Source organism: Ranitomeya variabilis, chromosome 4, assembly GCF_051348905.1.
Source record: "Ranitomeya variabilis isolate aRanVar5 chromosome 4, aRanVar5.hap1, whole genome shotgun sequence".
Lineage (NCBI taxonomy): Eukaryota > Metazoa > Chordata > Amphibia > Anura > Dendrobatidae > Ranitomeya > Ranitomeya variabilis.
The window spans coordinates 276,000,894-276,025,826 of NC_135235.1; the positions used below are offsets into that span (position 1 = coordinate 276,000,894).

At 44.8% G+C, this 24,933-nt stretch overlaps 1 long non-coding RNA gene across 1 annotated transcript in view; it reads left to right on the forward strand.

The window, feature by feature from the left end:
• Positions 1-14,888: 14,888 nt before the first annotated feature.
• LOC143768817 (uncharacterized) overlaps positions 14,889-24,933 on the forward strand; it is a 34,739-nt gene continuing 24,694 nt past the window's right edge. The window contains exons 1-2 of the long non-coding RNA XR_013214045.1: positions 14,889-14,996; positions 15,612-15,744. This is a non-coding gene — a long non-coding RNA (uncharacterized LOC143768817). The remainder of the gene's footprint in view (positions 14,997-15,611; positions 15,745-24,933) is intronic.

Consider the following 24,933-nt stretch of genomic DNA (forward strand, 5'->3'; position numbering starts at 1 on the left):
TGATGAAGGTCCTGCCTTTTGGACCGAAACGTTTTTGTGGTGTACTACATTAAATTCTTCACTTGAGCATCTAAGTTGAGTGCAAGGTTTTCATTTTATCTATTGTAAGGTGTGGGAACCTACCTTTGCACCTCCATCCAGTGGTGCACGCATTCTTGTTCATTACATGGTCCAGTCAAAGACACCTAACCCTTTCTGAGCTAAGATGGGTGACTCTTTCAGGACCCTGTCCTGCTCTGCCCTTATTCACATTGAAGTTGTTTTACAGAAGGTGAGGTTTTAATACTATTGACAAGTGAGGACCATCCCAATGGTTACACCTTGTCGTGGTCAGATGGCTTTCATGCTTTTTTTTATCAGCATAGAGTTAACAATGTACCTTAGTTTATTTACGTGTACTATTATTATTCACTTACTGTAGGGTATATGTGGAGCGGCCCCCAGACGCAGGGCAGCGGGGTACTCGGTACCGGGTCTCTCTGTTCTGGGGATGTCACGGTGGCCTGACCCGGTCCGTGGCCCTGCTAAGGGGCGCCCAATTAAAGATGTAGATGACGGTGTAGGTCGCAGTAAATAACGAGAAAACAGGGTTGCAGTCTCTTTACCTCTTTACTGAAGGCTTCGGCATCCGCAATCCAGAGCACTGCTAACAGGGCTGGCTGAGACCGGCCGGTCCGAAGGCACATCCAGAGTTCCCTTTGCAGGTGGAAATCAGTAGCCTACCTACTAGCGCCTGGGTGTTGTAGTACTTCCCTGCTGAGCACTACGGGATAGTCCTCACAACTGTCGTGTATGTTTCTGTTCTTTCTCTCCGTCCCCCAGATGATATGGATAGGACGCACCCGTATGATGGGGTAGGCCTGGAGTTATTTTATAGGGACCCTAGAGACGCCCCTCTCCCACAATTGCCTCCGTTGTCTTCATTAGGTGTAAAAGGTGAGACAGCCAACCTATAGATAACTGCCCTGCCGTAGTTCAAAGTAATGCGTAGAGTCTATTACTTCCTCGGCGTTCCGTCCGCCGGCTACGCGCCTCAGTAGGATGTTGCCAATCTCGGGGCACGACTCCTTCTGGTTCTATCGCCTTTGTGCTGTGATCTCGTTTCTCACTTCTCCACAATATACTTCGCTTTGTCCTTTCTTAAGATGCCGCTGCAATGAGGTACAGGCATGGCTCTGTAACGATCTGTCCTGTGCTAGGCCACTGTCAGGATCCCACCCCTGACAGGGACCTCCCTGAGTCCTTCCAAGCAACCTCTTCTCTCACTAGATGTTACCTGGGCAAAACCCAGTCAGCTTCTCCCTAACTTCCTATCCAACCCCCAGTTTTACCAGAGTGTGAGGAATGGCCTAATACATAGAACCTTTTGCTCTCTCTGGTGGCCGGAGTGTGAAGTGTAATGTGTGACTGTGATACCTGGCCAGGTGAACTCCTTTAGTGCCATCAGACGTACCATCATTCTCCTTAGTGGCAGAGCGACATTACTGCAACGACTAGGTCTCTGGGGCGCTGCACTTGCTCATTTTATTTTATTTTTTCATTGGTTTTGTCTAAATAGAAAGTAGCAGTACTCAAACAAACTGTGCAAAAGGTGGACTTTTTGCAAAAGAGGCATTACACCTTTTGCTTAGCATTTTGCTGCTGCTCCATTGTATTTTTTATATATCTATTTATCCATTCATATATTAATCACATATCAAAAATGTTGACAGTGAAGGTGATCAATGAGTGGAACAGGCTGCCAGGAGACGTGGTGAGTTCTCCTTCAATGGGAGACTTCAAACAGAGGCTGGACAGACATCTTTCTGAGGTGGTTTAGTGAATCCTGCGTTGAGCCGGGGTTGGACACGATGACCCTGGAGGTCCCTTCTATCTATCTATCTATCTATCTATCTATCTATCTATCTATCTATCTATCTATCTATCTATCTATCTATCTATCTATCTATCTACAGTATCTATCTATCTATCTATCTATCTATCTATCTATCTATCTATCTATCTATCTATCTATCTATCTATCTATCTATCTATCTACAGTATCTATCTATCTATCTATCTATCTATCTATCTATCTATCTATCTATCTATCTATCTATCTATCTATCTATCTATCTATCTATCTATCTATCTATCTATCTATACACCTGTGTTGTGCCTTTATCCTGTTTGCCAGATACTTGGTGGTGAATACCTAATTTTCTGAATTTATTTAAAAAAATCATGGACAGCCAGCATTTGTATGTGGACACATTACAAAAAAAAATAATAACTTAATAAAATATAAAGATTATAAGGATAAGGTATGATCAGGCCATGTTTTTTTGATATGCACAAGTCGAATCTAACAAAAAAATTGAATTTGGATGAATCTGGATTTTTTTTAACAAAATTTGCTATTTGTTATTATTTAAAATATATATAAAAATGCATTTAATATATCTTCCTTTCTCTTCCCCTAGGAATCTTAAATTATAAGATCCATATATTAAACTTTATAGCAATATAAAAGTATGATGTTTTTCAGACATCAGGCAAATACTTCTCTCTACATGCTCCCCTGTCACAAACATCAAGGGCCCTATTTTGCTTTTTTATGTCTTGTGGTATTTGTCAAAACGGCGCACATGGTTCATAAATTTTGCACCATATCAGATATGCTCTTTTTATTTGCCTTTACCCTTTTGCAACTTTTTAGTGCAAGAAGTCTCATCATTTGTAAACTTGTCACAAAATGTAATAAAAAAATATATATTCAGGCATACATATATTCACCCCAAGAAGGGGTGAATTGACAAAAATTTTGCAAAAATTTTGCAACTTTTTAAAAAGTTGCAATTGATGTATCGGACTCAATCATCTGCAAATCAGAAAACACGCCTATAATGACAAACATAAAAACAAGCAAACAAGCGGATGCACAAAATAGACACAAATTAAAAGAAGTGTATGGGGCAAATGTAAAGCAGGTTAAAAAAAAGACAAAAATAGATGCAAATAGAACTTTACTGCATTTAGACAACTGGTGTTAATAATACGCCATTAGTGGAACAATCTAGTCTTCCTATGTTACAATGGTGTATAAAAACAGATCTATAGAAAAGATCAGATGTCTGAAGTCTTGTTAAAGGCAGAGTAATATAAAAAATACAGGACAAAATGGGACGAGAGGAAATGAAGCCTCTCTCCCGTTCTCCGCTCATCAGTTTTACTATGCTGCAGTATATAAATCCTGTACAGTGGAAATACCAAGTAGTAAGCATCAGCCCATGAATTTTCTACATTCGCGAATTATAAACAGTGAAGTCAGAGGAGAGAAGGCTTCACCTAGGAACAAGTAGTGAGAAAATGAACCTAGGCTTCTGTTTACAGTCATTTTATATATTGTATTCCATTGTTAATCCCCCAATGTGATGGAACAAAGAGGCACCTGAGCTCTGATTCTGGTCTAAAGTTGATATTTCTCTTTTGATATACAGTATAGACTGTCTCCTTAGCTAACACTTCTACAGATTCCATGGACAGCGAGGATCATCAAAGGAGATGTCTTGGACTAAGCCAAAACAGTCGATGGAAACTAAGATAACCAAACAAAAATTTGCAGATTATGGAGTCATTATGCAGAGTCAGTTTTTGGAGAAAGACATCATGCTTGAATCAGTCAGTGGCAGGAGAAGAAGAAGACGGCCAAGAACACACTAGATCGACACCATCAAGAGCGACCTGGGAATGACCAGCGGAGAACTGATAGAAGCAACGTATGATAGAACTGCCTGGTGAGCGATGACCGATAGAATGACCAAGAGTCGTACTTGACGGAACGGATAAGAGTGAGAGAGCTTAAAGGGAACCTGTCAGCAGGATTCTGCACAGTAACCTACAGACATTGTCAGGTCAGCGCCGTTATACTGATTACAAGGATACTTGGTGATGAAATCCGTCTTGTGGTTGTTGTGTAATCTTTATTTTCAGCTTTTAATTAATGATATGCTCGTGCTTCGGGGTGGGCTGTGGAGGGGTCTTCATGTAGTGCTTTGATTAGCTAGTCATAATGATGGCTCAGTGACTCGCCCCCTAGTATACATAATGAATATTATATATAAATACTAAAAAAAACCTTCTGCAGGCAGGTTACATAATTACATGTGTACTGTGTATAATTATTATGGTTGAGGGTATCCTGATATTAAAAAAAAAAATCCATTTGAAAATGGCGCCCATCGCACCTGCGCAGTAGCAGCTATCGGTGTATATAGATGTGATTTGATAGTTACTACTGCGCAGGTGAGTCGCCCACCAGGGAAGTGGGGTACTCAGTATCGGGCCTGTTACTTAAAGGGACGTGTCACGGCCGCAGCGACCCCGTCCGTGGCCCTGGGCGCCCATGTTAAAAGGATAGTCTTTAAAGGGATTTGCAAAATAATAAATGTTCGTGACGCCACCTGTGGTATTCGGTCAGGGATGACTAACGCTGCTCAAAGGGGTCCTCTGGGGTGATGTTATGGCAGCCAGATGGTATAACTTCCCACCGGTGAAGTAGGTCCCCAGGGCTCCTGGTGAATAGATGGAGGATGGCGAGTGGTGCAGTAAAGAACGAAGGGCACAGTTGTGCAGTCTGTTTACCTGGTTTGCTGATGGTAGCAGGTAGCCACAGTCCAGGGCACCAGATCACAGGTACAGGCAGGGTCCAGCCGGCTTGGAAGCGAGTTCAGAGTCCAGCTTTATCAGGTGGAGTTAAAAGCCTTTCTTCTAGCGCTGTGTAGTTACAGTCCCTTACTGCCTATGGCTTTGTAGCAAGGTCCTCTCAGTTATCTCTCTCCTTTGTTGAACTGGGACACAAATTCGTATGACAGGTGACTCGAGTCTTTTACAGGGTCTCTATCACGACCCGGGCTCTATGTGTCACTGTGTCTCTTGGGTGTTAGCGCGAACAGGTGATATATAATCCAGCTGTCCTGCCGGTTTCTGCTATGTGTCTTAGAGTCCCACAAAAGCCTCGGTCTTCTGGCTACTGGTGTCTGCGCTCAATCCGGGATGTAGCCCTGTCCCAGCTATTCTCCCCTGTTGTCACACTCCTGTGCTTTGCTCTCCGGCATGTTAGCTACAAGCTGTCATTCTGTCATGTCGGACGCTGTTCATACTAGGGCATCCGACAGACAGCGGTAAATCCACATACGTCCACTACACGCTCAGTGTCAAGCCTTGACTGGCTTGACAAAGGTCTTCGGACCGAAACGTTGCCGCAGAAGGCAGAATAAATATGTGAGCTGCTTTTCACTATCCGGTGTGGCGCTGTCCTTTTCTTCAGTTTGGATTTGGATGTTCTATCTGGGATGGACCCCCTGGTGAGGACGTGCGCCCTGATGTCCATAGAGACAATATAATTATAGGGTGCGGTTTTACTTTTTTTTTGAAACTTACTCAGTACTCCCGTGACATTATAATAGGCCCAAATAGAAAAAAAAAAGAAAGTTTTTTTTTTATGTCATGGATCCCATGACTTCCATAACCCGCCAGTTGGAGGCGCTGTCCTTACAGGTCACTGAATTGAAGGGGCAGTTCAGCAACAGGGTCTTGTGGTGTCTAATGTGCAAGTGGAAACTGCAGGTAGAGTTGCAGAGCCAAAAATCCCTTTACCTGAGCGGTTTGCTGGGGAACGCAGTAAATTTGTTGTTTTCCGTGAAGCTTGCAAATTATATTTTCGTATGTGCCTGCTTTCCTCAGGTAATGAGGCTCAGCGTGTGGGCTTGGTTTTTTCATTACTGAACGGAGATCCCCAAGCCTGGGCGTTTTCATTACCTTCAGATTCAGCTGCATTTAACTCAGTGGAGAGTTTTTTTTCTGCTCTTGGACTCATATATGATGATCCTGACAGATTGGCTGTAGCAGAATCTAAAATACGTGCTGTCTGCCAGGGGGAGTGAATGGCGGAGGATTACTGTTGTGAATTTTGCCGTTGGGCGGTGGACACACAATGGAATGACCCGGCGCTGCGGAGTCAGTTTGTATATGGGGTTTCGAGAAGGGTTAAACAAGCCCTTCTGATGTATGAGACTCCTGCTTCTCTAGAGTCTGCCATGAGTCTTGTTGTCCGCATTGATTGTCGTTTGCGTCAGGGGGCGCTAGAGACACCGCCTATGGGAGAGGTCGTAGGTGCACGTGAGGTTGCTGCAGGTGAGCCCACGGAGCCTATGCAAATCGCAGGGGTGTCACGTCAGCAAGCCCCCTCGCTCAGGAAGCAGGGAGCCTGTTTTTGCTGTGGTAAAAAGGGGCATTATGTAAATGCTTGTCCTCTGTTTTCTAAGAAAAGCGCAACGGCGGAAAACTACTAAGCTCAGAGGTTGGGGAGGAGGCCAATCTGAGCTTATGCATATCCTCCATGGTGGTCTCTCAATGTATGCTCCCTGCCAGAGTTATGGTTGCTGGCAGAGAGCTGCCAATCACTGTTTTTGTGGATAGTGGTTCGGCCACTAATCTCATTGATGAGGAATTTGCGCGCACGGCCGGGTTCATGGTTGAAAAATTGCCTCATCCTATCCAGGTGGTCCCCATCAATGCTACCTCTCTCCCACAGGGCGAGATTACTGAGTTTGTGGCTGAGGTGAAACTCCACATTGGGGTCCTACATTCTGAGCAGGTTACATGTAGGGTGCTCAGTAATCTTCCTGCACAAATGGTTCTGGGTTTTCCATGGTTATCTATGCACAACCCGGTTATTGACTGGAAAACTCAGGACATGATTCAGTGGAGCGGATTTTGCCAGGAGAATTGCCTGGCCACATGTGTGTCTGCTGTGACTCCAAGCATTCCTGAGTCACTGCTGGATTTTGTGGATGTGTTCTCAGAGAAGGGTTGCTCAGAATTGCCACCACATCGCCCCTATGACTGTACTATTAGGTTTAAACCAGGGGCCAAATTGCCGAAAGCTAGGATGTTCAACATCTCTGGTCCTGAGAGGCAAGCGTTAAAAGACTGCATTGCTGAGAGTCTGAGCAAAGGGCACATCAGGCCTTTGTCCTCGCCGGTGGCAGTGGGGTAATTCTTCATTAAAAAGAAAGATGGCGGACTACGCCCGTGTCTGGATTTCAGGGAGTTAAACCAGATTACGGTTCGTGATCCATACCCTATGCCACTGATACCTGATTTGTTCAACCAGGTGGCTGGTGCTAAGTGGTTTTCCAAGCTTGACCTTAGGGGGGCATAAAACCTCATAAGAGTCCATCAAGGTGATGAGTGGAAGACGGCTTTTAATACTCCTGAGGGTCATTTTGAAAATTTGGTGATGCCATTAGGATTGTCAAACGCGCCTGCAGTTTTTCAACATTTCATAAATGATGTATTCTCGCATGTTCTGGGGAAATTCGTTATTGTGTACCTAGATGACATTCTCATTTATTCATGCGACCGTTATACTCATTTAGAGTATGTGAGGCAGGTGTTACAGCTACTCAGAGAAAATAAGCTCTATGCTAAACTTGAGAAATGTGTATTTTCGGTTCAGGAGTTGCCTTTCTTGGGTTATATTGTGTCTGCTTCAGGGTTTAAAATGGACGCCGCTAAGGTGCAAGCGGTGCTGCATTGGGAACGGCCTGATAACCTAAAAGCACTCCAGCGGTTCCTTGGGTTTTCCAACTATTATAGAAAGTTTATCAAGGATTTTTCTACCATTGCTAAACCGCTTACTGACATGACGAAAAAGGGTACCAATTTCTCCACCTGGCCTCAGGCTGCTGTGCGCGCATTTGAATTTCTGAAGAACAGTTTTGCTTCGGCCCCCATTCTGGTGCAACTGGACGTATCAAAACCATTTACCGTGGAAGTTGATGCGTCTCAGGTTGGAGTGGGGGCGGTGCTGTCACAAGGCTCATCCTTGGACGAGTTGCGTCCTTGCACCTTCTTTTCCAAGAAGCTGTCGTCTGCCGAACGTAATTATGATATCGGCAACAGGGAGTTGTTGGCTATCAAGTTGGCTTTTGAGGAATGGCGACACTTTTTGGAGGGGTCGGTCCATCAGGTTACAGTTATCACCGACCATAAAAATCTGCTGTATTTGGAGTCAGCCAAGCGTCTGTCCCCCAGGCAGGCTCGCTGGGCATTGTTTTTCACGCGGTTCAACTTTTTTGTTACGTACCGACCTGGGTCTAAGAACACTAAGGCGGATGCTTTGTCCAGGTGTTTTCCAGGTTGGAGAACCTTGGGAAGATCCGGTACCCATCCTCCAAAAGGGTGTAGTGGTCTCAGCTCTCATGACCGAAGTTGAGGCTGAGATTGCTGAGGCTCAGGAGGAGGTACCACCAGAGCTTCCCATTAATAATTCGTTTGCTCCATCTTCGCCTAATGGTGTTGGGTGAGCATCATGATGCTGTCCTGGCTGGCCATCCAGGGGTTAGGGGTACCTTGGAGTTGGTGTTGCGTCGGTTTTGGTGGCCCAAAATCCGACAGGATGTGGTCTCGTACGTATCAGCATGTACCACGTGCGCTAGGGCTAAGACGTCCCGCTCTCGTCCTGCTGGCACACTACATCCTCTCGGGGTACCCAGTAAGCCATGGACGGAGATTTCCATGGATTTTATCACAGATTTGCCCTCCTCTGCTGGGAACACGGTCATTCTGGTGGTTGTTGATCGGTTCTCAAAGATGTCGCATTTTGTGTCTTTGCCTTCGTTGCCTAATGCTAAGACTCTGGCTCAGGTATTTGTGCAGGAGGTGGTCAGACTTCACGGGGTCCCATCTGACATTGTGTCTGAAAGGGGTACTCAGTTTGTGGAAAAATTTTGGAAAGCTTTTTGCTCACGTCTGGGGATCAAGTTGTCGCATTTTTCTGCGTTTCATCCTCAGTCAAATGGTTAGACCGAGCGTATGAACCAGAATTTGGAACAGTATTTACGCTGTTTTGTTTCTGACAATCAGGAGGAGTGGTCGACGTTCCTTCCTTTGGCTGAGCTTGCTATAAATAGTCACCGTCAGGAATCGTCTGGGGAGTCCCCGTTCTTTTGTGTTTATGGGCTCCATCCTCAGTTTTGTACTCTGCTTCAGGGGGGTTCTACTGGCGTCCCGGAGGAGGACCAGTTAGGAGCACAACTGGCATCCGTGTGGAGGAGAGTGAAAAAGTGCTTGCTAAGCGTAGGTGCAAGGTACAAACAAGTGGCTGACAGTAAATGTGTGACAGGTCCAGATCTGAGTTTGGGTGACTGGGTGGGGTTGTCCACAAAAAACATAAAACTCAAGATTCCATCCTTGAAATTGGGTCCAAGGTTTATTGGTCCATTTAGGGTTGCTGCCATCATTAACCCAGTAGCCTACCGTTTGACACTCCCTACGGTATATAAAATACACGTGTTCCACAGATCTTTATTAAAAAAGGTGGTGTGTTCTGTGGACACGGCGCCTATGCCGCCTCCAGTCTTGGTGGATGGCAATTTGGAGTTTGAAGTCTCCAAGGTGGTTGACTCTTGAGTAGTGCGCCGCACATTACAGTACCTGGTACATTGGTGTGGTTATGGGCCGGAAGAGAGATCCTGGGTACCAGCCTCGGACATACATGCGGACCGGCTGGTCAGCATGTTTCACCGCCGCCATCCGGACAAGCCGGGTCCTATAAGTCGTGAGGGCCCTGGGGTCCCTCGTTGAAGGTGGGGTACTGTCATGTCGGACGCTGTTCACACTAGGGCGTCCGACAGACAGCGGTAATTCCACATACATCCACTACACGCTCAGTGGTGTCAGCTAGATTTTATCCAGCTTGCTCGGGGTTAATCTAGCTGGTAATTTGGTTGGAGGCTGGGTCACGCCCACGGCCTTTAAATAGTCGTACTGGACTTTGGGTGTCGCCGATTATAGCTTGTGCTTTGTGCCTAGTGATTCCGGTCTGGAGTGGTGGTCTTGTTGTAGGAATATCGCATCTGGTGGTGTATTATCCTTTGTCATATTCCTCCTTCCTATATTTGTATTTGTTTTGCCCTGTGCACATTATAGTGTATTCCTGTGTGTCTGCGGCGTGGTGCGTTTTTCAGTTTTCCTGTCTGTGCTTTCTGTGTGGATTGGTGTGTGGTCTCTTCACTGGGTGGTGGGTGGTGGTTTCAGCTTAGGGGGTGAAACAGGAGACAGGGTCAAGCCTGGCAGCCCAGACATGCACACCTTTAGTGTAACTTCTGGGAAAGGGACAGACAGGGTTTCCCTAGCCTGAGGGATATCGCAGGGCCCGGGTAACCAGCCTTAAGGCTGAGTCACACATAACGATATCGTTAACGATATCGTTGCAACGTCGCGCTTTTGGTGACGTAGCAATGTTCCCGCTAACGATCTCGTTATGTGTGACAGCGACCAACAATCAAGCCTCTGCTGGGAGATCGTTGGTCGTTGGGGAATGATCAGGACCATTTTTTGGTCGCTGATCACCCGCTGTCATCGCTGGATCAGCGTGTGTGACGCCGATCAAGCGATGTGTTCACTTGTAACCAGGGTAAATATCGGGTTACTAAGCGCAGGGCCGTGCTTAGTAACTCAATATTTACCATGGTTACCATTGTAAAAGTGAAAAAAAAACCAGTACATACTCACATTCTGATGTTTGTCATGTCCCCCGGCATCCACAGGGTTAAAACTGCTTTCGGCAGGAGCGCTGCTAATGCACGCGCTGCTGCTGAGAGCTTCCCTGCACTGACTGTGTCAGCGCCGGCCGTAAAGCAGAGCACAGCGGTGACGTCACCGCTGTTACTGCCGGCGCTGACACATTCAGTGCAGGGAAGCTCTCGGCAGCAGCGCGTGCATTAGCAGCGCTCTTGCCGAAAGCGGTTTTAACCCTGTGGACGCCGGCAGGGGACGTGACAGACATCAGAATGTGAGTATGTAGTGTTTCTTTTTTTTTACTTTTACAATGGTAACCAGGGTAAACATCGGGTTACTAAGCGCGGCCCTGCAAATAGTAACCCGATGTTTACCCTGGTTACCCGGGTGCTGCAGGGGGACTTCGGCATCGTTGAAGACAGTTTCAATGATGCCGAAGTAGTTCCCCTGATCGTTGGTCGCTGGAGAGAGCTGTCTGTGTGACAGCTCCCCAGCGACCACACAACGACTTACCAACGATCACAGCCAGGTCGTATCGCTGGTCATGATCGTTGGTAAGTCGTTTAGTGTGACTCCAGCTTTAGTCTACCCAGTACTCCCATGACACCTTCCTTCTGTATCTCGCTATCTGGGAGCTACAGCACCTCAGGCTGTACGGCCCCTCACCCGTCCTTCTGCCTCAGACTGCTCCAGTCTGCTGTCTGGCACCAACTGTCTAATTCTTCCCAACTGCCTAGCAACTGCCTAGCAACTAACTCCTCCTCCCGACAAGAGAGAGCAGCTCCCCTGAAGTCGGGTGTAGAGCTCCCCCTTCTGGCCTGGAGTCAGAAGCGTGTTGTATGTGCTGTCAAAAAGGAATCCTCCATCACTTCCAAGCATGACAACACTCTCCCCATGAGGAAAGCAATGCCACTGTGACAACCAGGACCCTGGGGCATCACACTGACGTCGGCTGCACCATCTTGCCAGAGAAAAAAAATTCTCCTCAAAGATGGCGCCGCCGGTGCATGCCCAATAGCATCTATCGGTGTATATAGAAGTGATCGGATAGCTGCTACTGCACAGGCTATAGGTGACACCTAGTGAAGGACAATGTAGATACTAGTGGGGTGTACCTACTGTATATGTCAATAACATGTAAAGACACAGCACATGAACAGCTGCTTACTACAGCCTCCCTTGTGGCCTCTGACGAGCGTTTTACATGCTTGTTTCTCAAAGGAGAGTAGACAGCATGTCCTGTCTCATACCAGCATTATATACAAAATATACAAAATCCTTTTGTCTGCTGATTTAATAACCACAGTGTCTAATGATTGTAATTCTCTCAGAGCTTGTCTCTGCATGGTTGTGAGATTGTCATTCTGTATATTCTTGGGTATCTTTTTCAAATCCTGAGTCTTGACCTGTCGCTACCTCCTGTCCAGCCCTGAGCTAAGCCCCCAACCCCCCAGAAGGTGAACTGTAATGGAAACTACAGACAATGACAGACAGGGATAAAGTAAACTACACAACAAAGCAAATTATAAGGAAGACATAATATGTGAGTAGGGAGGAACACAATACAAATAGAGAGAAGGACAAACAACAAGGTATACTTCACCAGAACATAAATTAAGATATGAGTATCAACAGCTAAGCCAACACAGGTCCAGTATGCAAGAGGCACGCAAATGCTATATTCAGCATCCAGGGATGTTCTAAGCCATACTTAAAGGCAGAAGGCGTTCCCAGCAGCCTCAGTCTTCAATTGACACTAATCAAAAAGTTAACTCCTGCAAAGCTGAACATCAGAGAGCAAACCACCGCCGATGCCCAAACTCAAGCTGAGCATCAGGAAAGTCTAAAGGTACCATCACATTTAGCGACGCTGCAGCGATCTAAACAACGATGCCGATCGCTGCAGCGTCGCTGTGTGGTCGCTGGAGAGCTGTCACACAGACAGCTCTCCAGCGACCAACGATGCCGAAGTCCCCGGGGAACCAGGGTAAACATCGGGTTACTAAGCACAGGGCCGCGCTTAGTAACCCGATGTTTACCCTGGTTACCAGTGTAAATGTAAAAAAAAACAAACACTACATACTTACATTCCAGTGTCTGTCGGGTCCCCCGGCGTTCTGCTTCCCTGCACTGTAAGCACCGGCCGTAAAGCAGAGCGGTGACATCACCGCTGTGCCCTCCTTTACGGCCAGCCGGCGCTGACACAGTGCAGGGAAACGGACGCCGGGGGACCCGACAGACACAGGAATGTAAGTATGTAGTGTTTGGGTTTTTTTACATTTACACTGGTAACCAGGGTAAATATCGGGTTACTAAGTGCGGCCCTGCACTTAGTAACCCGATGTTTACCCTGGTTACCAGTGAAGACATCGCTGAATCGGCGTCACACACGCCGATTCAGCGATGTCTGCGGGAGATCCAGCGACTAAATAAGGTGCTGGCCTTCTAGCTCCGACCAACGATGTCACAGCAGGATCCTGATCGCTGCTGCGTGTCAAACACAACGATATCACTATCCAGGACGCTGCAACGTCACGGATCGCTAGCGATATCGTTGTTAAGTTGTTCAGTGTGAAGGTACCTTAAGACTGCACATCTGACTCCCTAGTGTGAACAGAGTCTGAAGCCGGCAGGACAGTAAGTGATTTGGGCACGATCGAGTGTGGAAAATTACCAGTAGTGTCAGATTGTTGTTCTGTTAGCAAATCCTCTAGTGCCACTTGCTGTTCCACAGTGCTGGTGAGGCCTGAATGTACCCCTGCCTGGTTATGAAGTTTCTTTAAAACCAGTTTACGGCAGAGGAGGTGCACGTCTTTCAGGGCTGTGATATCAAAGGTACATAATTTAAAGGGAATCTGTCACCCAAAAATCATATATGAGATAAGGCCACTGGCATCAGGGGCTTATCTACAGCATTCTGTAATGCTGTAGATAAGCCCCGATGTAACCTGAAAGGCAAGAAAAACAGGTTTTATTATATTATATAGGGCAGCACGGTGGCGCAGTGGTTAGCACAGCAGCCTTGCAGCGCTGGAGTCCTGGGTTCTAATCCCACCTTGGACAACATCTGCAAAGAGTTTGTATGTTCTCTCCGTGTTTGCGTGGGTTTCCTCCGGGCACTCCGGTTTCCTCCCACATTCCAAAGACATACTGATAGGGAATTTAGATTGTGAGCCCCATTGGGGACAGCGATGATAATGTGTGCAACCTGTAAAGCGCTGCGTAATATGTTAGCGCTATATAAAAAATAAAGATTATTATTATTATATTCACCCAGGGATGGTCCCGCTGCGATCCGGATCCGATGGGCGTCGCAGTCCAGGTCTGGGGCCTCCTATCTTCATACGATGACGTCCTCTTCTTGTCTTCCTGCTGCGGCTGCACAGGTGCCGGGAAAGGTCAGAGAGGCCCAGCGCCTGCGCACTGCAGTACTTTGCTCTGCCCTCAACAAAGGCAGACAAAGTACGCCTGCTCCGGAGCCGTGGCAGAAAGACAAGAAGAGGACGTCATCATATGAAGATAGGAGGCCATCGGACCCGGACCGCAGCGGGACTGCCCCTGGGTGAGTATAATATAACCTGTTTTTCTTACCTTCAGGTTACATCGGGGGCTTATCTACAGCATTACAGAATGCTGTAGATAAGCCCCTGATGCCGGTGGCCTTATCTCATACACGATTTTTGGGGTGACAGATTCCCTTTAAGCCAAGCTTAAGGAGTTCACATTGTATCAAATAATATTGCATATTGTTCTGATTTGTTAGCAAAAGGACACATGGCTTTGAATAGACATGCCTTTAAATAAAATTCTCATCGTATTTCTGTACGTTCTGCCTTGCAGCTATCATTACAACAGATTTTGCTGATTTCTGTCCTCAAAGTCTTTTGGGTTTTTATATATATATTTTTTTTTATAACTTATTATCCTGGCAGAACCTTTCACTGTAAACAAGTTCTGATCTATCCGGAATGTGCTACATTTTTCTCCTCTCTGAAATAAGCACAATAATAAAATTATGGGCTGTTATATTAAGGCAGAACATGTGCTCCCCTTCAGGGGTGATAGATATGTGGTTACAAAGGAGAGGAGCTTTCTGACCTTAACACACCTTTCATTTATACATCTTAGTGCATAAATACATGTCGAGAAATGAGAGGAAAAAGCTAGCAGTGTGAGGTGAAAGGCCCCGGCTGTTACTCAAAACTGTCATTCATCTGAGTGAGAAACCCGCCCACACACTGCAGAGCCCATTTAAGTACATGGATGAATCTTTAACTTCAGAAGTTTTTGGAATGAATTTGCCATATGCGATCTTACCCTTGCTTGAATCGGTCTGCAGTTTCTATTTGGTCCAAATTGAAATCTTCCTGATGGCTGTTATCATGCTCTGAGTTCACTGTAGGCTATAAGCAGGAACAATGGAGCATCAGGTATGATTTCAAATACAATGTTATGCCTACCTGTCCTAGTAATACAAAAACAATTAAAATATTCAGCTCACCCTTGATGGAAACCCGATAAGTTTCTGGTGTGGAGAAGCCTGGAGTCTCATCTCTGCCAGACATTGGTATTGTTTGTGAAGGAAGTGAATCCAGCTTTAATCTATAAACTCAAATCCTTTATTCCATTATTAAAATAGATATGGCAACACTAAGATATGCCTAGGCAAGATTGGGGATGAGAGGTGCAAGGAGGTGAAACCAGACGCATTTTGAATGACTGCTGCGTTTTTAAACTCGGTCCTTCACAAGCACTACCTGTCCTAGTTCCATCCCTCACCTGTCCTGCTGTTTCAGCTCTCTGCCCAATTCTCTGCTTGTTTCGATTCTTTGACCAATTCTTTGTTTTCTCATCTTTGATCTCGTCTTCGGTCTTCTCATCTTCAGTCTTCTTGACTTTGGTCTTTTGTTCTTCAGTCTTCTTGTTTTTCAGTCTTCATCTTGTCTTCTTTTTAGCTTTCTCATCTTCAGCCTTCTCTTCTTCTGTCTTCAGGTTTTTGGTCATATCTTTGGTCTTCTTGTCTTTGTACATTAATGTGTGTCTAGCCCCAGATGACCACTTGAGACATAGAAAAATTGAAAAAAAAAGAAAAGAGGAACAAAGACAGGAAGACTAAGAACTGAAGCAAGTAAAGGACTGGAAGCTACGTCCTCAAACATCTAATGGGACATAGGACAGGTGAGTGCAATCTTATATCATTTTTAAACCCTTCCTGGCCTTACAAAGCATCCATCCCACACATGTGCCATGGCATGGGTGCAACTATCATTTCTGAACCCCTTTAGCTAGGCCACCCTTTTATAAATGTTACTTGGAAGACAGGGGGCTTGTTATCAATTTTTAATTGGGGTAAAGGAGCTTCAAGTTTCACTTCTTACCTTTTCAACTCTGTAGGTATTCTTGACACTGACAAAACATTATTATCACTCTGTGATTATTATTATACAACACAAGTGTGTAGCGGAATACAAGTGTCTTCAGAGTGGTAAATATCACATTTATCATTTTTGGTCCTTCCATTCGCATGTTCTTCTTCTGCCACCTCGTTGCAGACCAAACTCCTTGAGGATTCACGGTTTATTCATTATTTGACAATAAACATTTATGGTCAGGACAGGTGTCCAGCCCTGGTCTGAGGAGCTCAAACAGACTGGCCTCTCAGCTTCCAACCTATGCATGTGTATGAGGCCTGTTTGCATACAATAAGAGAAGGCTGCATGTAAATGAATCAGCTTGGTGATTTTGGCAGTGGCGAATACAGCCTTATAATATCCAAATTTCTACTGGGATAGAAACATAACAAAGATGAAATGATTCTGCTTGAAGATTGATGTCATATTTTAGAAATGTCACTTTTTGAGGACTGACATTTAAGATTTTTAATAGATGAAAGTTCACACTTACACACGGGTTTAAGATTGTACATGAACCTTGTATATCTCTGTGTATACAGAAATGACTTTGTTTATTTCTTTGTAAATTATGTTTTTCACATAAAAAAATATCATTCTATAAAAACAAAGAATCAATATTCTTATGGACAACTTAATCTCATGTGATAATTAATGTGCTACATAGAACATCTCCAAAAAACTTTATCTTAAAATAATGTTGTTTTAGGGTACCGTCACACAGTGCAATTTTGATCGATACGACGGTACGATTCGTGACGTTCTAGCGATATCGTAATGAACATGCATGCTGGATAGTGAGGATGACCCATCTCCTATAGTGCTTTCAGAATGATAATAATGAGGGGACATTTACTCAAAGTGAGTGCATAGCTACATAACTTGAGAATTCGGACAGCTCCAGGACATATTAGATTGATATGTGCACCAAAAGCAGTTTTAATTTCTTATGGGTGATGAGGGAAGCAAAACTATGCTTTTCTGAACGTTTTGTGTAATAGAACAGGTACACTTTAAGTTTTCGAATTTTTAGTTCTAAAGTGGTCTCTATTGCAAAAGCAAACTATCCATACATTAAATAATACAAGCATGACATCACCTTCATTTGCACACTGAACATTGTCATATCTTGATTGACATTGCACAAGCCTGAATTCTGCAGTAATGCTCACATAGTGCCATTGCTGGCTCCGGAAAAAATGCTAGGATGATAAGACAGAGCAATAGAGCTATACAAGTGAGTGTGATGCACCCAGGGCCGGCATCAGCACCCGGCGCACCCGGGCAAGTGCCGGGGCCCTGACAAGACAGGGGGGCCCACTCACGCAGTCATACTTCCATCTGGCCACTTTAACCCTTTCTACCCTTTCAATTTGCCCTGCCTGGCACAAGCATCTTCTCAGTCAGTGCAGGGCCAGGCACATAGGGGTTAACGACACAGCTAGCGTGACATTGTGGGTGGAGAGTTCTCCTGCTCTGCTCTCCTGGCTGTGTGCACTGTGCAGTGCTGAACTAATCAGGCACAGGCAGATTCCGGACTGGAGGAGCTGCTACCGGCACCTGACTGAGTGCCATGCTATATCGCTGTATATTCTGACAGTCTGGGTGACCTGGGGCGGCCATGGGCTGGGCAGCTGCAGCTGACATATATATATATATACACTACAGCAGCCGCCCAGCCCAGGCCCCCAGCACAGCCTGTATAGATACAGTGTATATAATATATATACAGGGCAGGTGCTGGGGGCCTGGGCTGGGCGGCTGTTGAAGTATATACACCGCACAGTACCTCTCCCCTGTATATATACACCACACAGTACCTCTCCCCTGTATATATACACTGCACAGTACCTCTCCCCTGTATATATACTCCGCACAGTACCTCTCCCCTGTATATATACACCGCACAGTACCTCTCCCCTGTATATACACCGCACAGTACCTCTCCCCTGTATATACACCGCACAGTACCTCTCCCCTGTATATATACACCGCACAGTACCTCTCCCCTGTATATATACTCCGCACAGTACCTCTCCCCTGTATATATACACCGCACAGTATCTCTCCCCTGTATATACACCGCACAGTACCTCTCCCCTGTATATATACACCGCACAGTACCTCTCCCCTGTATATATACACCGCACAGTACCTCTCCCCTGTATATATACACTGCACAGTACCACTCCCCCTGTATATATATACTGCACAGTACCTCTCCCCTGTATATATACACTGCACAGTACCACTCCCCTCTATATATACTCCGCACAGTACCTCTCCCCTGTATATATACACCGCACAGTACCTCTCCCCTGTATATATACACCGCACAGTACCTCTCCCCTGTATATATACACCACACAGTACCACTCCTCCTGTATATATACACTGCACAGTACCACTCCTCCTGTCCTGTATATATACACTGCAGAATTTACAATAGCTATCACTCATGTAAGAAGTGAAATCTGGCATTGTACTCTACCTATATTTCTCTGCTGTATCTGGGCATCATGAATCGTGGTATGTGTTAAAGGGGGGGGGCCCACTGAGACTCTTTCGCCCGGGGCCCTCAAAAACCTGGAGCCAGCCCTGGATGCACCCCACACCCGACAGCACATTATGGGACACTGTTTGTATGTAAAGTGCCAGAGCGAAACCGGACAGCAGCTCGGTCATGCCTACCAATCTTGGACACTTTACACCACAATTCTAGGTAAGCCCAAATGCCGGAACTTCCATCCACAGTTACCAGTAAGCTCAGGAGGCACCAAAAACATGATTCCCATATTATTACTCCACCTCCACCAGTCTGCACTGTTGACACTTTTTAGGAAAGGTTCATGGACTCAAGTTGCTGGTGCTAAATTCTGACCTTCCAACAACAAAGAATAGGAATCAGGATTCATCTGACCAGACAATGTTTCCACTGTTCAACGATATAACGTTTGATATCTTTCACCCACTGGACTCTTTCCTTTTTATTGCATTTTATCAGTCGCGGTGCCTGAACTGGTCTGCTGCTATTATAGCTCATCAGAGTTAAGGACAAACCAAACTTTTGGACATATTAGTTTGACTAAAGTGCTTTATTTGGTCTCGGTTTTCTTGACTGCGCACGGCCAGTTCCCCACTTCCATTCTTGGTATCCTACTCTGATCCCTTTCCTTGACAACTTGTTTATATTGACAGATCCCTTTTGTTGGATGTTTTACCTTAAACACATCATTTTTGCTTTATTCTCAATACTGCTGCAAGGAAAAACTTGAAAGTTTATGAAAACCCTGTTAGTCTAGTACCTAGAACCATGCTTGGCTCAAATTTGCTCAGATCACTCAATTTTCTTTTTCTAATGTGGATTCACACTGAAACTGATCTGTAGAACACATGCTCTCCTGATTTTCTTATGTCTTCCAAGGTCAGGTGTCTAATTACCATATATGCAAATTACCTCTTCAAAGAGGAAGAGGACTTGAACTCTAGTGCCATCTCCTAGGAGTAGGAGTCCTGAAAGTCAATACTGACCTTTTAATAAGCCTTGCCATATGACTCATTAAAAAAGGTCAATATTGACTTTTAGGACTGCTACTTCTAGGAGATGGCACTTGAGTTCAAGTCCTCTAACTCTTTGAAGAGGCAATTTGCATATTTAATTCACAAGAATATCACTGCTTTGCCTATAAGTCTCCTTAAATTCATTGCATTGAGATGCCAAGTTAAATATGTCACTCTCCACAAAGAGAAACTTTACCCCTTAAAGGGTCAAAACCGATAAGTCTACAGTCTCTGTGTGACTGCAGACTTATGAATCCCCAAGCGCATGCATTGTGTGCTATGGGGAATCGCCGATTTTAGACCTGGGACCGGAGGGTATTATGAGTTATACATAACCCGTCCATTGTTCACAGGCTCCCTCTCCATACACTCATATGGAGAGAGGCTGCATCTTCTAGTCAGACACGCCCACTGGCCTGCCGCGTCACTAGAGCATGGAGCGAGGCTGCGCCCACTGGTCAGGGTATGTATAACTCATACATAACCTCCGTTCCTGGGTCTGAAACAGGCAAATCTCCACAGTGCGAGCCTTGGAGGGATTCATAAGTCTATAGTCATACAGAGTGACTGTACACTTATCAGTTTTGACTGGACAACCCCTTTAATTTTCATACAGAATTGATCTAATCGTGAAAACACAGGTGTCTCTAATAAAGTAGTCACTCAGTGTGTACAGTTAGGTCCATATATATTTGGACAGAGACAACATTTTTCTAATTTTGGTTATAGACATTACCACAATGAATTTTAAACAAAACAATTCAGATGCAGTTGAAGTTCAGACTTTCAGCTTTCATTTGAGGGTATCGACATTAAAATTGGATGAAGGGTTTAGGAGTTTCAGCTCCTTAACATGTGCCACCCTGTTTTTAAGGGGACCAAAAGTAATTGGACAGATTCAATAATTTTAAATAAAATGTTCATTTTTAGTACTTGGTTGAAAACCCTTTGTTGGCAATGACTGCCTGAAGTCTTGAACTCATGGACATCACCAGACGCTGTGTTTCCTCCTTTTTGATGCTCTGCCAGGCCTTCACTGCGGTGGTTTTCAGTTGCTGTTTGTTTGTGGGCCTTTCTGTCTGAAGTTTAGTCTTTAACAAGTGAAATGCATGCTCAATTGGGTTGAGATCAGGTGACTGACTTGGCCATTCAAGAATATTCCACTTCAGTTTACAGCTGCTTGAGAAAGGTCCACATCCTGGACTGAAACGTCGCACATGGGCCAATAAACCACCTTTATATTTTCCTTTGGTGTGCTGCCTTCATTTTTCTGTAATATATATATATATATATATATATATATATATATATATATATATATATATATATATATATATATATATATATATATATATATGTACATTTATAGTAATATCTTGTCCAGTGCAGTTGCATTATGATTCATTCTGAGGTTGCCGGTGACTGATCAGGCTTTCAGATTACAAAATATCAATAAATGTTTTGCATTAGCTTGGCACATTACAGTATGTTCAGTGATTGTGTAGGTCAAGGAAACCTGTACTGTGCATCCTCAGATAAAAAATAGCTACAGAATTACAGTTAGAATTAGTGTTGAGCATTCCGATGCTGCAAGTATCGGGTATCGGCCGATACTTGCTGTATCGGAATTCCGATACCGGGATTCCGATACTCTTGTGGTATCGGGTATCGGGTATCGCAACAACATTAATGTTAAAATGTGTAAAAGAGAGAATTAAAATAAAAAATATCGCTATACTCACCTCTCCGACGCAGCCGGGACTTCAGCGAGGGAACCGGCAGCGTTGTTTGTTTAAAATTCGCGCTATTACTTGGTTACGTGAATTCCCGGCTTGTGATTGGTCAGGTCGGCCACGTTGCCGGGACGCGGACCAATCACAGCAAGCCGTGACGAAATTACGTCACGGCTTGCTGTGATTGGTCCGCGTCCCGGCAATATGGCCGCCCTGACCAATCACAAGCCGTGACGTCACGGGAGGCTGGACACGCGCCCATTTTAAAATGAGCGCGTCCAGCCCCCCGGCTTGTGATTGGTTGACCGCGGCGCAACCAATCACAAGCCGTGACGTCACGGGAGGCTGGACACGCGCCCATTTTAAAATGAGCGCGTCCAGCCTCCCGGCTTGTGATTGGTTGACCGCGGCGCAACCAATCACAAGCCGTGACGTCACGGGAGGCTGGACACGCGCCCATTTTAAAATGAGCGCGTCCAGCCTCCCGGCTTGTGATTTGTTGACCGCGGCGCAACCAATCACAAGCCGTGACGTCACGGGAGGCTGGACACGCGCCCATTTTAAAATGAGCGCGTCCAGCCTCCCGGCTTGTGATTGGTTGACCGCGGCGCAACCAATCACAAGCCGTGACGTCACGGGAGGCTGGACACGCGCCCATTTTAAAATGAGCGCGTGTCCAGCCTCCCGTGACGTCACGGCTTGTGATTGGTCAGGGCGGCCATATTGCCGGGACGCGGACCAATCACAGCAAGCCGTGACGTAATTTCGTCACGGCTTGCTGTGATTGGTCCGCGTCCCGGCAACATGGCCGACCTGACCAATCACAAGCCGGGAATTCACGTAACCAAGTAATAGCGCGAATTTTAAACAAACAACGCTGCCGGTTCCCTCGCTGAAGTCCCGGCTGCGTCGGACAGGTGAGTATAGCGATATTTTTTATTTTAATTCTTTCTTTTACACATTTATATGGTTCCCAGGGCCTGAAGGAGAGTTTCCTCTCCTTCAGACCCCGGGAACCATCAGGAATACCGTCCGATACATGAGTCCCATTGACTTGTATTGGTATCGGGTATCGGTATCGGATTGGATCCGATACTTTGCCGGTATCGGCCGATACTTTCCGATACCGATACTTTCAAGTATCGGACGGTATCGCTCAACACTAGTTAGAATCTGTTATTGGCTTCAATCTGACAGAGTACAAACTCTCTCTTTTATTAGCTGAAGTTAAGCTTACTGAAGGTTTGCAACAAACAAAAAGCAGGAAAACAAAGTTTTAAAAGCCAAGTAGTGCAAAAAAATTTAATGTAAACTGGAAGAAAAAACTTTCTTTGAAAAGCAGTCTGGTACTCTTTAGGCCCCCATACACATTAAACCAAGGGCGGCTGAACCTGCCAATTATTATAATTATTTATTATTATAGCACCATTTATTCAATGGCGCTTTGCATGTGAGGAGGGGTATATATAATAAAAAAAGGTACAATAATCTTAATCAATACATGTCACGACTGGTAGAGGAGGAGAGAAGACCCTGCCCGTGAGGGCTCACAATCTACAAGGGATGGATGAGGATACAATCAATGGGTTTAGCTGATGGTACGGGCCTACTGATGGTCGGGAGAGCTGTCGATCAGGCAAGTCCAATTTCAGACTGCCGATTGCATGGTTTCCTTGAGATAAGGAGGCGGTCAAAGGGTCAAAGAACATAGGCGTGATCAGCTGAAACAGCACTCCTGTACATGTACTAATTCTAAATTTAAAGGCTATCTGTTAAATAAAAGTTGTTCTGTGTGTACACAAGGAATTACACAATTTCTAGCAATTATATTACTGTTAGGGTATGTGCACACGTCCGGATTTCTTGCAGAAATTTCCTGAAGAAAACCGAAAATTTTCTGCAAGAAATCCGCATTTTTTTTAGCGTTTTTTTCCCTTTTTTTCGTGTTTTTTTAGCATTCTGCAAGCGTAATTAGCTTGCAGAATGCTAAAGTTTTCCAAGCGATCTGTAGCATCGCTTGGAAAACTGACTGACAGGTTGGTCACACTTGTCAAACATAGCGTTTGACAAGTGTGACCATCTTTTTACTATAGATGCAGCCTATGCAGCATCTATAGTAAAAGATAGAATGTTTAAAAAAAAAAAAAAAAATGGTTATACTCACCTGCAGGCGTCCGTTCCTATAGATGCCGTTGTGGTTCAGGACCTTCCATGACGTCGCGGTCACGTGAGCGGTCACATGACCGGCCTCGACCAATCACAAGACAGTGACGTCATCGCAGGTCCTTCACCGCACACCAGCTTTAGAAACCGAAGCGGCAGCATGCACCTGAGAGGCGGGAAGACATCGAAGGTGAGTATAGGACTATTTTTTATTTTAATTCTTTTTTTTTACCAATTATATGGTGCCCAGTCCGTGGAGGAGAGTCTCCTCTCCTCCACCCTGGGTACCAACCGCACATAATCTGCTTACTTCCCGCATGGTGTGCACAGCCCCGTGCGGGAAGTAAGCAGATCAATGCACTCCTAGGTGTGCGGAATCCCCTGCAATTCCGCATTTTAATGAACATGTTGCTTTTTTTTCCATGATGCGATTTTTTCGCGGAAAAAAAGGCTACATTTGCACAAAAAATGCGGAATACACTGAAAATAATGGGAGGCATATGTTAGCGTTTTTTTCGCGTTTTTATCTTGTTTTTATAGCGAAAAAACGCAAAAAAACCGCGAAAAATACTGAACGTGTGCACATGGCCTTATCCTGCATTTTCTCACATTTTCCCCTCTGTAGGCTCTATCTCCTAATTTGCAATTGACTCTGAGCTGCTGGATGGAAACTAGTTGCTCTGGTGTCTTTCATACACAGCACAGCACACAGTAATGTGGGTGTCATTCCTTTTATAACATGCAGAGAAAAGTTGCAGCAGCATGGAGGACAATATAAAGCAGTACTGAGCTGTGTAGATGTGAAAACAGCTGTGGAGTGAGGTACAGGACTTGTTAGAAAGCTCAGTATGATCTTTCCTTTGCTCTCTCTGCTTTTTTCGTCACTCCTGTTGGCTACCACCTCTTCATACAAAATAATTGGAGGTGTGATCTGTGTTGACATTCAATCTAGTTTTGAGCAAGATGAAGTAGAGCTGTTTTTTTTCTGAGTGGATGACAAGTTCTGAAGGCAGTGGGGAAGAGAAGTGGCTTATAAGTGGGCAAGGAAGCAGATATCGCTGATAAGTTACATTACTAAGTTTCTTATTGGCCTTTATCATTGATTTATGAAATCTTTGTTGAAAATACCGTTCCATTTAATATTTTTATTAAGTTGTAATCCTGGACAATAACTTTAAGCATTTTGAAGTGTATTTCATTTGCATTTTTAGCTGCTTATTTTTGTGCTCACTATTACATCAAACAATATGGGAAAATATTTAAAAGTCCATATTTTTTTTAATTAAAGTGTAGCCTGTTTGAGATTTAATGTTTTTTTGGGGGGGCATTTTTCCAAACATTTTATTTTTACGTTGCATAAGCTCTTCTAGAGAAATAAAAACCATATAATAAACCATTTCTGCCGTACCTACAAGAGCATGGTATAATGTATGATATCTGTCAGCGCAATCACTGAGTGAACAGTAAACAGATCTACATCTAGTAGTGATCTGTGAATG